The following is an 11,361-nucleotide window of genomic DNA, read 5'->3' on the forward strand; positions in this document are numbered from 1 at the left end:
CCAGCAGGGCTACGGGCCGGGGGGGCGGGGCTTTCCGGAAAGACAGCGGAGGGCCTGCCCTAGTTAACTTGGGTGCGCCGTGGCATTAAGGGTGAAGTTTTGTGATTATGTTTAACTTTTCCATTGTCCTACTTAGAGTTTAGCACAGTGGTTATTTAAATAAGACAAACGTGGGCTCGAACTCTGCCACTGTTGCTCTGTCCATTCGGAATCCTAGACCAGTCACTTCTCTTTTTGAACTTCGTATTTCTCATTTTTGAATTGGAGATCATTGTATCTGCCTGGCAGGGCTGTCAGGAGGATTAATAGCGTATCTAAAACACTTAACATTGTGCCGGACACATAATGAGGGCTCAATAAATATTAGCCATTGTTAAGATTAATAAAAACTGAGGGGCTGCACAATATGGGGGAAAGAGCTGACGAAGATTCTCTGGTTGATTGAATTCTTACCCAGGCTCTCCTGAACTTTGTCAGCTGAGCCTGACTTTTGGACTTGTCATGTTTGTCCCTGCATTGTCCAATTTTAGCTAGAATCCTGCTGAGTCAGTTTAACCAGAGCCCCCACACTCCATATCTGATTGGATTCCTCATCCTCCACCATCCTGGTGATGTATGATTACCCTGGCCGGTCAGTTTAGCTGGAATCTGCCTCTCCCCTGACGTTTTGTCCTAATGATTTTCCATCTACTAATTCCCACTCTGCTCTTGGCTGTAAATCCCAACTTTCCTGTGCATGTTCAGAGTTGAACCCCATCTCCCTCCCCCACTGCAGTGCTTTCTATACAGATTGAAATAGTCCCTCCTTGAATAGTCTTCCTTACTGCGTCTTTGAATAATTTTTTCTTTAACAGCTCCTAATCTTTCAGTCCTCAGCGTATCTACCACACTTCACCTCTTACAGTGTCAAGCAATTTCCAAAATGTTGTAACAAATGTGGCTAATGTGAAAGTTAACAAATAGATTCAGGGTTGGCCCTGTGGCACGTAGTGATTAAGGTCGCATGGTCAGCTTTGGGCCCAGGGTTCTCCTGTTCAGATCCTGGGCACAGACATACACACTGCTCATCAAGCCACGCTGTGGTGGAGATCCACATGCAACATAGAGGAAGATTGGCACACGTGTTAGCTCAGGGCCAATCTTCCTCAAGCTGAAAGGGGAAGATTGGCAACAGATGTTAGCTCTGGGCCAGTCTTCCTCACCAAAAAAAGAAGATTCAAAACTGATTCAGAAAAGTCCAGGGAAAGACAATGAGAGAGTCATCTATAAGAAGCCAGAGAGGAAGCACTGTTACTTCCAGGAGAGTCACCTACTACAATACAGAAACTTAGAATGATTTCGTCAAATAGCTTTTTTGCCTAGTAACTCCTTTCCTTCCCCTAGCACCCCAGCCCCCCACCCCCCCACCGTGGATTTTTGGAATTTAGAGTGTCCGGCAGGAGGTAGATTGTAAAGACAAATACAAATTGAAAATAAAAGCCTTAATTATCCCAGTTTAAAATAAGAGATTTCCCTCCTCTCCGTTTTCTTTGAGCATTTACTTTAGAAAACTTGTAAGTACTTTCTCTTCTCTCTTGAAATGTATATAAATCCTTCAGAAGATAGGTAGGTCTTTTGTGAACTTTATTCTCAAGGACGGGGAGCCCTCTTTTTGAAATGTAAACATCAAGGGAGCTGACACTCCTGTCTCCAAGCTTCTGTGGGAGGGTAGGAGCCTGAGAGGTACCTCCTTCTCAGTTGCAAAACTACCTCTGGTCATAAAGATAGGAGAAGTTTGTGACTCCTCTGGATGAAGCCGAGGAGCTAACACAGAGAGAATCCCCGATTACCAGGTAAAGTCAGGATGAACTCTGTGTGACAAATGGTGCTATCAAGTCCTCTTACTTATCGTTTATCTTGAGAACACGTGTGTAATGGGGTGTGCTGCCCGGCTATATAAGGGGGTGGGATTCCTTTCTGTCTATGCAATCTCTTAGCCGATTGTATTACATATTGCCTTCTAGTTTAATGCTCATTCATAATAAAAGTGTTTTCTTTCCCGAGGAAGTTTTGCCCTGAGCTAACATCTGTGCCAATCTTCCTATGTGGGACGCTGCCACAGCATGGCTTGATGAGTGGTGTGTAGGTCGGTGCCCAGGATCTGGGCCTTTGAACCCCAGGTCACTGAAACAGAGCATGCGAACTTAATCAGTATGCCACCAGGCCAGCCCCCAAAAGTGTTTTCTTTTTCTATGACCTTTGTGGAGATTTGTGAGCTGGGAGAAGATTTTGGTTTTAGTTATATTTCCCCAACAAGATATATCATTAACTTCGTTTACATGTGAGGAAATTGAGACTCAGACAACCCACAATCACATAGCTACTGTGATGGAGACCTGATTCAAATTTGGGTCTCTGTTTCTGAAGCCAGGGCTGTGTCCATGGTGCTTTGTGGCAAATAATGCAGCCACCCTAGAGGTTGGCACAACACACAGTAGGTGCAGAAGAAAAACAATCTGAATGTTAGAGATAGGAGTATAGTGAGCGCAAATCTCAAACCACAAATGCAGGTGTACAAGAAATGTAGCCTTAGTCCTGTTTAGATTCCCAATTTAACTTTAAGCCCTCATTTTGCCAAGTATCTTGAGCTTGCTCTCAGTCAATCACAGTCTCCCCTACTGTCCTCAGTATTGCATCTAAATTCCAAGGGTTGCATGATGCCAAGGCATGGACTGTGGTGAGGGCCCTCTGTGCGGACTTCTGTGCACATTAGTATCCACAGTCTTTAGTATCCACATTCTTGGCCGTGGTCCCTGTGTGTTCAGTCATCATTCACTGCTGTGTACTCTCCCACCACCAAGCCTCATTGGTCTTGTGGCACCCCCTGTCTCCGCTGTGCCTGAAACGTGTGTTGGGGAATTCTGTGCCCACCTCCTGAGTGCCAGGCTAGGGGATGAGAAGACCTCTGCTGTACTGGCTGTGTCAGGCCACTTGACTGTTTCTGCTCCACAGGCTGGACACAGAGAACCCTGGGTTCTGCCCTTTCCCTGAGCACAGGTCCTCTCCACTCACAGGTTGTCCAAACCCACTTGGGGTTTCTGTTTACCCACCCCCCACACAGCCCTGCAGCCTGGCAGGAAGCAGAGTCTCCTCAGGAGCGCACCCCTGCCTCTCCAACTGTTCCCCTCCAGACTGCTTCTCTCTCCAGGCTGGAGGGACTTCTCTCATTAGAGAGGCTTGGGTGGGATGGGAAACCATCTCTGACTCACCAGACATTCTCTCTACCCTAAATCTCCTCACACAAAGCCCTTTGTAATCCCAAATGCCCCCACTTTTGCAACCCCAAACCCTTTTCTCTCAAAGCACTTGCTCTGTGAGGAGGTTCCCAAATGACTCAGAGATCAAGAATTGGCACCTTTCTTTCTCTCTGCCTTTTGCTCTATCATCTCATCCTGGGACTATAGTGGGAGGGAGAATAGGATTTGCAGCCCATACTGGTGGGGAGAGCACATATCAGTAAGTGGATCAAAATATCATCCTACCCAGGGAGTGATCTAAATATTTAACCACCTGTATAGAGTGGCTGCTAACCAGTTAGAAGAGGCCACACAGACCAGTTAGAGTGGACACCAGCTAGAAACAAGGATAGCCAAACCAGTGCAAACTAGCTTAATATCAGCCTTGATTTCATCACAAAGTCATATAGAGGGATGCGAAGTGTATGTGCTGTGTGGCCTTGAGTAAGTTGCTTGACATATCTGAGCCTTTATCTAGTCCACTTTGGCCTCCTCTTGCTCTTCTTTTGTCTTCCTCTAGGCTTTGGGTTCTCCAGACTCCATCTGTGGCCTTGGTTCTCCTTCTATACATTCTCCCCAGACAAGCTCATCTGCTCCCCAGGCTGAGTCCACCACCTTGGTGAAGTGTCACAAGTGTTGGAAGAAAGGGAGAGACAAATCTGGGTGGAGGTGGAGGCAAGAAGGTGGGGAGAGGGTGGGTGGCAAAGAAGAGACTAACCACCTCTGCCCATGGAGGCGAGGAAACCTGTACCAAGTCAGGATCATGTGAGCTGCACCTTGAATCACGAGTCTGATTTCTCCAGAAAAAAAGAGGTGGAAGGGAGCTGAAGCGGGCAGGAGAGCGTGTAGACATGATTGGAGTTCGTCCATTGTTTCATCCCTGACACCACGCTGCTTCTTTAATTGTCTTTTCTCCTTACTATTCAGCACAACTTAAAAAAGAGAGAGAGAGAGAACTTAAAACTCTACTGTCATCGATTCCCCGTGTTCCCATGTAAAAGTATTATTCTCAGAATGTTAAAAATATAAAACAGACCTCCACTCGTAATTATGGCTTAGTAGAAAGGACTGGGTTTAACCCTCGGTGATAAACAACTAGAAAACTGGGCAAAACACATAAGTTAAGTCTTTGCAGACATTGGACAACAAGCAGCATAGGGCTAGGACACATGAGGAAAGGGAAACTAACTGGTGAGTCCTGGAACTGCCCTGGCTTGATGCATGGAGGCAATTTGTGGACCACGGTTCCAGAGAGGGGAGCTCGCAGAGAGGCTGGTGGTCTCCAGGAGACACGGAGGTGGAGAAGTCTGGCAGCTGGAAGTTGTGGAGTGTGGTTCTGGAAAGGAGGGAGCTGTGCAGAAAAAGAGCTCTAGAAATCTGTGTGGAGTTCCTTTGAGTTTTTGCCGAGTATGTGACCTGCATGTGTAGAGTACAGCCCCACAAAGACAGAACAACCAGCGAATTGTAAGCTGAAAAGTTCCCAGAGTCCACACAGGGAAAGATGTTCAAGCTCTGAGCAGCCAGCGTAAATTCCTCAGTGACAACTCGGGGCAAGCAGTGGAAACCCCTGAGGGGGCGCGCTGTGGCAATAAGTCTAAACTACCCCTGGAGGGAAAGCTAATCTACATCTGTGAACCTACATCGCTAACCCAGAGAAACTTTAAAACAAGCCTCAGACAGAAATCAGCAAGGACGCTGAAGAACCAACATCACCTTAAGCTAACTGGACCTAGTTGGCATTTGTACAAAACTCTGCCCAACGACAGCAGAGTACACACACTTATCCTGTGACCGTGAACAAACACCAAGATCGACCATATCCAGGGCCATAAAACAAACTGCAACAAATTTAAAAGAACTGAAATCATACAGTGTGTTCTCTGACCACAGTGCAATCAAACTAGAAACTAACAGGAAGATAAGAAAATCTCCAAATGCTTAGAAACTAAACAACACAGTTCTAAGTACTATATTTAAAAAATATATTTTCAAGAGAACAAAAAGATAGATTGAACTGAATGAAAATGAAAGTACAACATTTAAGAATTTGTGGGACACAGCTAAAGCCGTGCAGAGAGGGAAATTTATAGCACCAAGTGCATTAGAGAAGGGGGAAAGTCTCAAAGAATAAGAGAAAATCTCCAGGATCCAAGGTTTGGCATTCTTAGACATGACATCAAAAGCATGATCCTTAAAAGAAAAAAATTTGATAAATTGCAATTCTTCACAGTTAGAAACTTTTGCTCTGTGAGAGACTCTGTTAAGAGGATGAAAAGGCAAGCTACAGATTGGGAGAAAATATTTGCAAATATCTAGAAAAATTACTTGCAGCCACAATATATAAAATTTGACATTAAAAAAACAAACAAGCCAGTTAGAAATTTGGCAAAAGACATTTCACTGAAGAAGATATGCCAAATAAACACATGAAAAGATATTCAAGATCACTGGCCTTTAGGGGAAAGCGAACAAAGATTTCAATGAGCTATCATCGCACACCTGTCAATGTACTGGTCTGCTTGGGCTGCCACCACAAAGTAGCACAGACTGGGGGCTTAACCGACAGAAATTTGTTTTCTTGCATTCTGGAGGCTGGAAGCCCAAGATCAAGGTGCCAGCACATTTGGTTTCTGGTGAGGGCTCTCTTCCTGGCCTGTAGATGGCTGCCTTCTCACTGTCGCCTCCCATGGCCTTTCCTTGGTGTGTGTGGCAGACAGAGATCTCTGGTGCCTCTTCCGAGGAGGATATTAATCCTATTGGATCAAAGCCCCACCTTTATGACCTCATTTAACCTTAATCACCTCCTAAAGACCCTATCTCCAAGTACAGTCACACTGGAGGTTAGGCCTCCAACATATGAATTTGGCAGGGCATGGGGGAAACATACAATTCAGTGCATAGCAATCCGAATGGCTAAAATTAAAAAACAGTGGCAATACCAAATACTGGCAAAAATGCAGAGAAACTGGGTCTCTCATACATTACTGGTAAGAATGTAAAATGGTATAGCCACTCTGGAAAATGGTTTGTCACTGTCTTAACAAACTAAACATGCGCTTTCAACATTACTCAACAGTCATGCTCCTGGGCATTTATCCCAGAGAAATGAAAACTCAAGTCCACACAACCTATACATAAATGTGAATAACGGCTTTATTTATAATAACCAAAAGCTGGAAATAACTCAAATGTCCTCCAACAGGTGAATGGTTAAACAAACTGCTATGGTTTGTTTAAATGGTTGAATAAGCATCCGTACTATGGAATACTAGTCAGCAATATGAAGAAATGAACCATTGATACACACAACAACTTAGATGGATCTCAGGGGCATCACACTGCATGAAAAGAGGCAACCTCAGAAGGTTACCAACTGTATGGTTCCATATATATGACATTCTTGAAACGGCATAAGTATAGAAATGGAAAACAAATTACTAATTGCCAGGAGTTTGGGATGGGCGTAGCGGGCAGGACAATAAAGGGGTAATGTGAGAGACATCTTTGTGGAATAGTTTTGCATCTTGATTGCAATGGTGATTACATGAATCTACATGTGTGATAAAATGGCATAGAACTATACACACACATTTTATCATTGTAAATATCCTGGTTTTGATAGTTATGGAAGACATAGCCATGGAAACTGGGTGAAGGATACAGGGATCTCTTGGTTCTATTTTTGCAATTTCCTATGCATCTGTAATAATTTTGAAGTTAAAAAATTTGTCTCAAAGAGATCAAACAGATCCACAAGTAACAACTTCCAACACACTTTAAAGGAAGACAACAAAGTCCAGATATTCAACAAATAACACCCACAATGTCCTGCATCCAATCAAGAATTAGTAGACATGCCAAGAAGCAGAAAAATTTGGCCCATAACTAGGAAAAAAATCAGTGAATAGAAACAGATGCAGAAATGCCCGAGGTGCTGAAACTAGCAGACAAGAACATTAAAGCAGCCTTATAATTATTCCCAACCATTGCATGAACATAGTGAGAAGAGAAATCAATGAAATCAAAAGCAGAGTCTTTAGAAAAATCAACAAAATTGATAAAACTCGAACTAGACTAATCAGGAAAGTAAGAGAGAAGACACAAACTACCAATATCAAGAATGAAAAAGAGGATATCATTATATATCATAAAAGCATTAAAAGAATAATAAGAGGGCTTAAATGAAATGGACAAATTCCTTGAAAGATACAAATTAACAAAACTGACTTAAGAAGAGATAGAAATTAGAACAGTCTTATACCAAGTAAAGAACTTGAATTATTATTTTTGAAAGTTTCCATAAAGAAAATTCTAGGCCCAGATAGTTTCCCTGTCTATCAAACATTTTAGGAAGAAATAATGGCAGTTCTGTACAAAATCTTTCAGAAAAATAGAGAAGTAATAAACACCTTCCAATACACTTTATAAGCCCAGTGTTACTAAAAAAACTAGACAAAATCATTAGAAGAAAAGAAAACTAAAGACAAATATCCCTCCTGAACAGAGACAAAAAGTCCTTAACAAAATATTAAGAAATCAAATCCAGCAATATATAAAAATAATAATATATTTGATCAAGTGGAGTTTATCTGAGAAATGCAAGGTTTATTCAACATTTGAAAATCCATCAATGCAATTCACCATATTAATAGAATAAAGGTTAAAAAAACACGATCATCATTGGGGCTGGCCCCGTGGCCGAGTGGTTAAGTTCCCAAGCTCCGCTGCAGGTGGCCCAGTGTTTCGTTGGTTCGAATCCTGGGCGCGGACATGGCACTGCTCATCAAACCATGCTGAGGCAGCGTCCCACATGCCACAACTAGAAGGACCCACAACGAAGAATATACAACTGTGTACTGGGGGGTTTTGGGGAGAAAAAGGAAAAATAAAATCTGTAAAAAAAAAAACATATGATCATCACAATAAATGCAGGAAAAGCATTTGTCAAATTCAATACCAAATTTTTCACTATTATAAACAAAACTTCCATAAACATATATGTACAGGTTTCTTGTGTGGCCATAAGTTTTCGTTTCACCTATGTAAATATCTAGGAATGGAATGGCTAGGTCTTATGATAACCATATGTTTAACTTCATAAGAAACTGCAAACGTGTTTTCCATAGTGGCTGTGTAATTTTGCACTGCCATCAATAAAGTATGAGAGTTATAGTTGCTCCACATCCTCATCAGTATTTGATTTTGTCAGTGTTTTATTTTTTTTAAAGTCTTTATTTCTTTTCTTTTTCTTTTTTAAAGGTTTCATTTTTCCTTTTTCTCCCCAGAACCCTCCGTTACACAGTTGTATATTTTTAGTTGTGGGTCCTTCTAGCTGTGGCATGTGGGACGCCGCCTCACCGTGGCCTGACGAGCGGTGCCACGTCTGCGCCCAGGATCCAAACCGGCAAAACCCTAGGCCACCAAAGCAGAGAGTGAGAACGTAACTGCTTGGCCGCAGGGCCGGCCCCACCAGTGTTTTTTTTAAGCCATTCTAATAGGGTTGGGTAGTGGAATGTTACTGTGATTTTTATTTCCCTCTTCCTACTGACTCATGATGTTGAACATCTTTTCATATGCTTATTTGCCTTCTGTATATCTTTTTTAGTTATGTGTCTGTTCAGATATTTTAACCTTTAAAAAAACAAACTGTACACATTTAAGGAGTGTAATTTTTTTTTTTTTTTTGAGGAAGATCAGCCCTGAGCTAACATCTACTGCCAATCCTCCTCTTTTTTGCTGAGGAAGCCTGGCCCTGAGCTAACATCCATGCCCATCTTCCTCTACTTTATATGTGGGATACCTGCTACAGCATGGTGTGCCAAGCGGTGCCATGTCCGCACCCCGGATCTAAACCAGGGAACCCCCGGCCACTGAAAGGGAATGTGCACACTTAACCGCTGCACCACCAGGCCAGCCCCATAAGGCGTGTAATTTGATAAATTTTGACTTACATATCATCCATAAAACAATCAGAACAATCACAACCAGAATAGTTACCCCATATACTTCCATCAAGATAATGAAGATGATCATCATCCGCAAACGTTCCCTCCCGCCCCTTTGTAATTCCTCCCTCTGGTCCCTTCCCTCATACCTCATCCCTAAGCAACCATTGATCTGCATTCCCTCACTATAGATTAATTTATATTTTCTACAATTTTACATAATTGGAACCATACAATATGTACTCTTTTTTGTCTGTCCCCTTTCATTCGAGATAATTGCTGTGAGATTCATCCACGTTGTAGCACATGTCCATAGTTCATTACTTTCATTGCCAAGTAATATTCCATTATGTGGCTATGCCACAATTTGTCCACTCACTTGTTGATGGACATTCATGTTGTTTCTTGTTTTTGGCTATTACAAATAAAGCTGCTATAAAAATTAATGTATGTCTTCTTGTGGATATAAGCTTTTTTTCTCTTGGGTAAGTATGAAGAGTGGAATGGTTGGATCATACGGTAAATGTATGTTTAACTTTTTAAGGAACTGACAAACTGTTTTCAGAAGAGGTTGTACCATTTCCATTCCCATCAGTAGTGTACAAGAATTCCAGTTCCTCCTCAGTCTTTCCAGCACTTGGTGGGGTCAGTCATTTTAAACTTATCTGTTCTAGTTGGTGAAGTGTGGTGGTATCTCATTGTGGTTTTAATTTGCATTTCCCTAATAACTAATAAGATTGAACATCTTTTCACGAGCCTATTTGCCATCTGCGTATCTCACTTGGTGAAGTGTCTGTTCAAATCTTTTGTCCGTTGTGTCAGTTTCCTATTGTTGCTTTAACAAATTACCAAAAACTTAGTGGATTAAAATAACACAAATTCATAATAATCAAGTGTTCTAGTCAATTACCTTGATGAAAAGCCAAAAAGATGTTATGGTTTCCTTGGGCTTACCATCTTTGTAAAAAAGGAAACACATTTCCACAGATCAGCTCCATGGAATATGCTTGTCTAAATTTTCCCTGTCCCCTGAGACCACTTCTGTGATTCCTTCTTTGACTCAATCACGTAAAAATGTTGATTGAGTTCCTACTGTGTGCCAGAGGCTTCTGAGATCTCATCCGCTTGTAAGATGTGTAATTCTCATAGCAGAGATAGCAAGGTTGCTATGAATTAGATTGGATAAAGCATGCTGGGCCATGATTAGATTTCACCCTCAATTCATTTGAGACCCTACATCGTCCCTTGTAAATCTCCATGTTTACACTCACAGAGATAGGAAGGCAGAGGGAGTCCTACTTAGGAAAAGAGAATGCTGACAGGCAATTCATGAGAAAAAAACGGTCACAATGTCATTCAATTCAGCTAATACTTATGAAGCACTTGCTTGTGGCTGCCACTGTGCTGACAGCTCCACATGCTGTAAACTCAGGCATTGAGACTGACTGGGCATGTGTGGATTAATCAGACAAGAGCAGAGAATCTGAGCACAGGTTTCCGTCCTATCCCTTTTTGGTATTGTGTAATTATCCAAAGCTCAGCTCCCTAGTCGCTCAGTTGCACAACTATCCTGTGCACCCAAGGAGTTCCAGAAACTGCTGAGCGAGGTCAGTGAACCGACGTTCTCATGTATTTTCCATTTATTTCAATCTTCTTTAATTACTTTCAACCATGTTTTGTAGTTTTCAGAGTGTAAGTTCTTTTGTTAAGTTTGTTAATACAAAATAACCAGTAACCATTCTATAGATGAGTGATAAGGTGAGTTGTACTTGAGCCAGGGTGGGGACAGGACCCTAATATCAGGAAAGGGACTGATACGGGTATTACCGCTAGGGCAATAGGGCGTTACCACGCCTGGCACAGGAGGAGAAGTATGCTCTTTTTTCTTAACTTTTTATTGAGATTATGATAGTTTACAATATTGTGAAATTTCACTTGTACATTATTGTCTGTCAGTCGTGTTGTAGGTGCACCCTTTCACCCTTTGTGCCCACCCCCGACCCCCCTTTTCCCCTGGTAACCACTAATCTGTTCTCTTTGTCCCCACGTTTAACTTCCACATGTGAGTAGAGTCATACAGAGATTGTCTTTCTCTATCTGGCTTATTTCACTTAACATAATACCCTCATGGTCCATCCATC

The sequence above is a fragment of the Equus asinus genome, chromosome 13, assembly GCF_041296235.1.
Source record: "Equus asinus isolate D_3611 breed Donkey chromosome 13, EquAss-T2T_v2, whole genome shotgun sequence".
Classification (NCBI taxonomy): domain Eukaryota; kingdom Metazoa; phylum Chordata; class Mammalia; order Perissodactyla; family Equidae; genus Equus; species Equus asinus.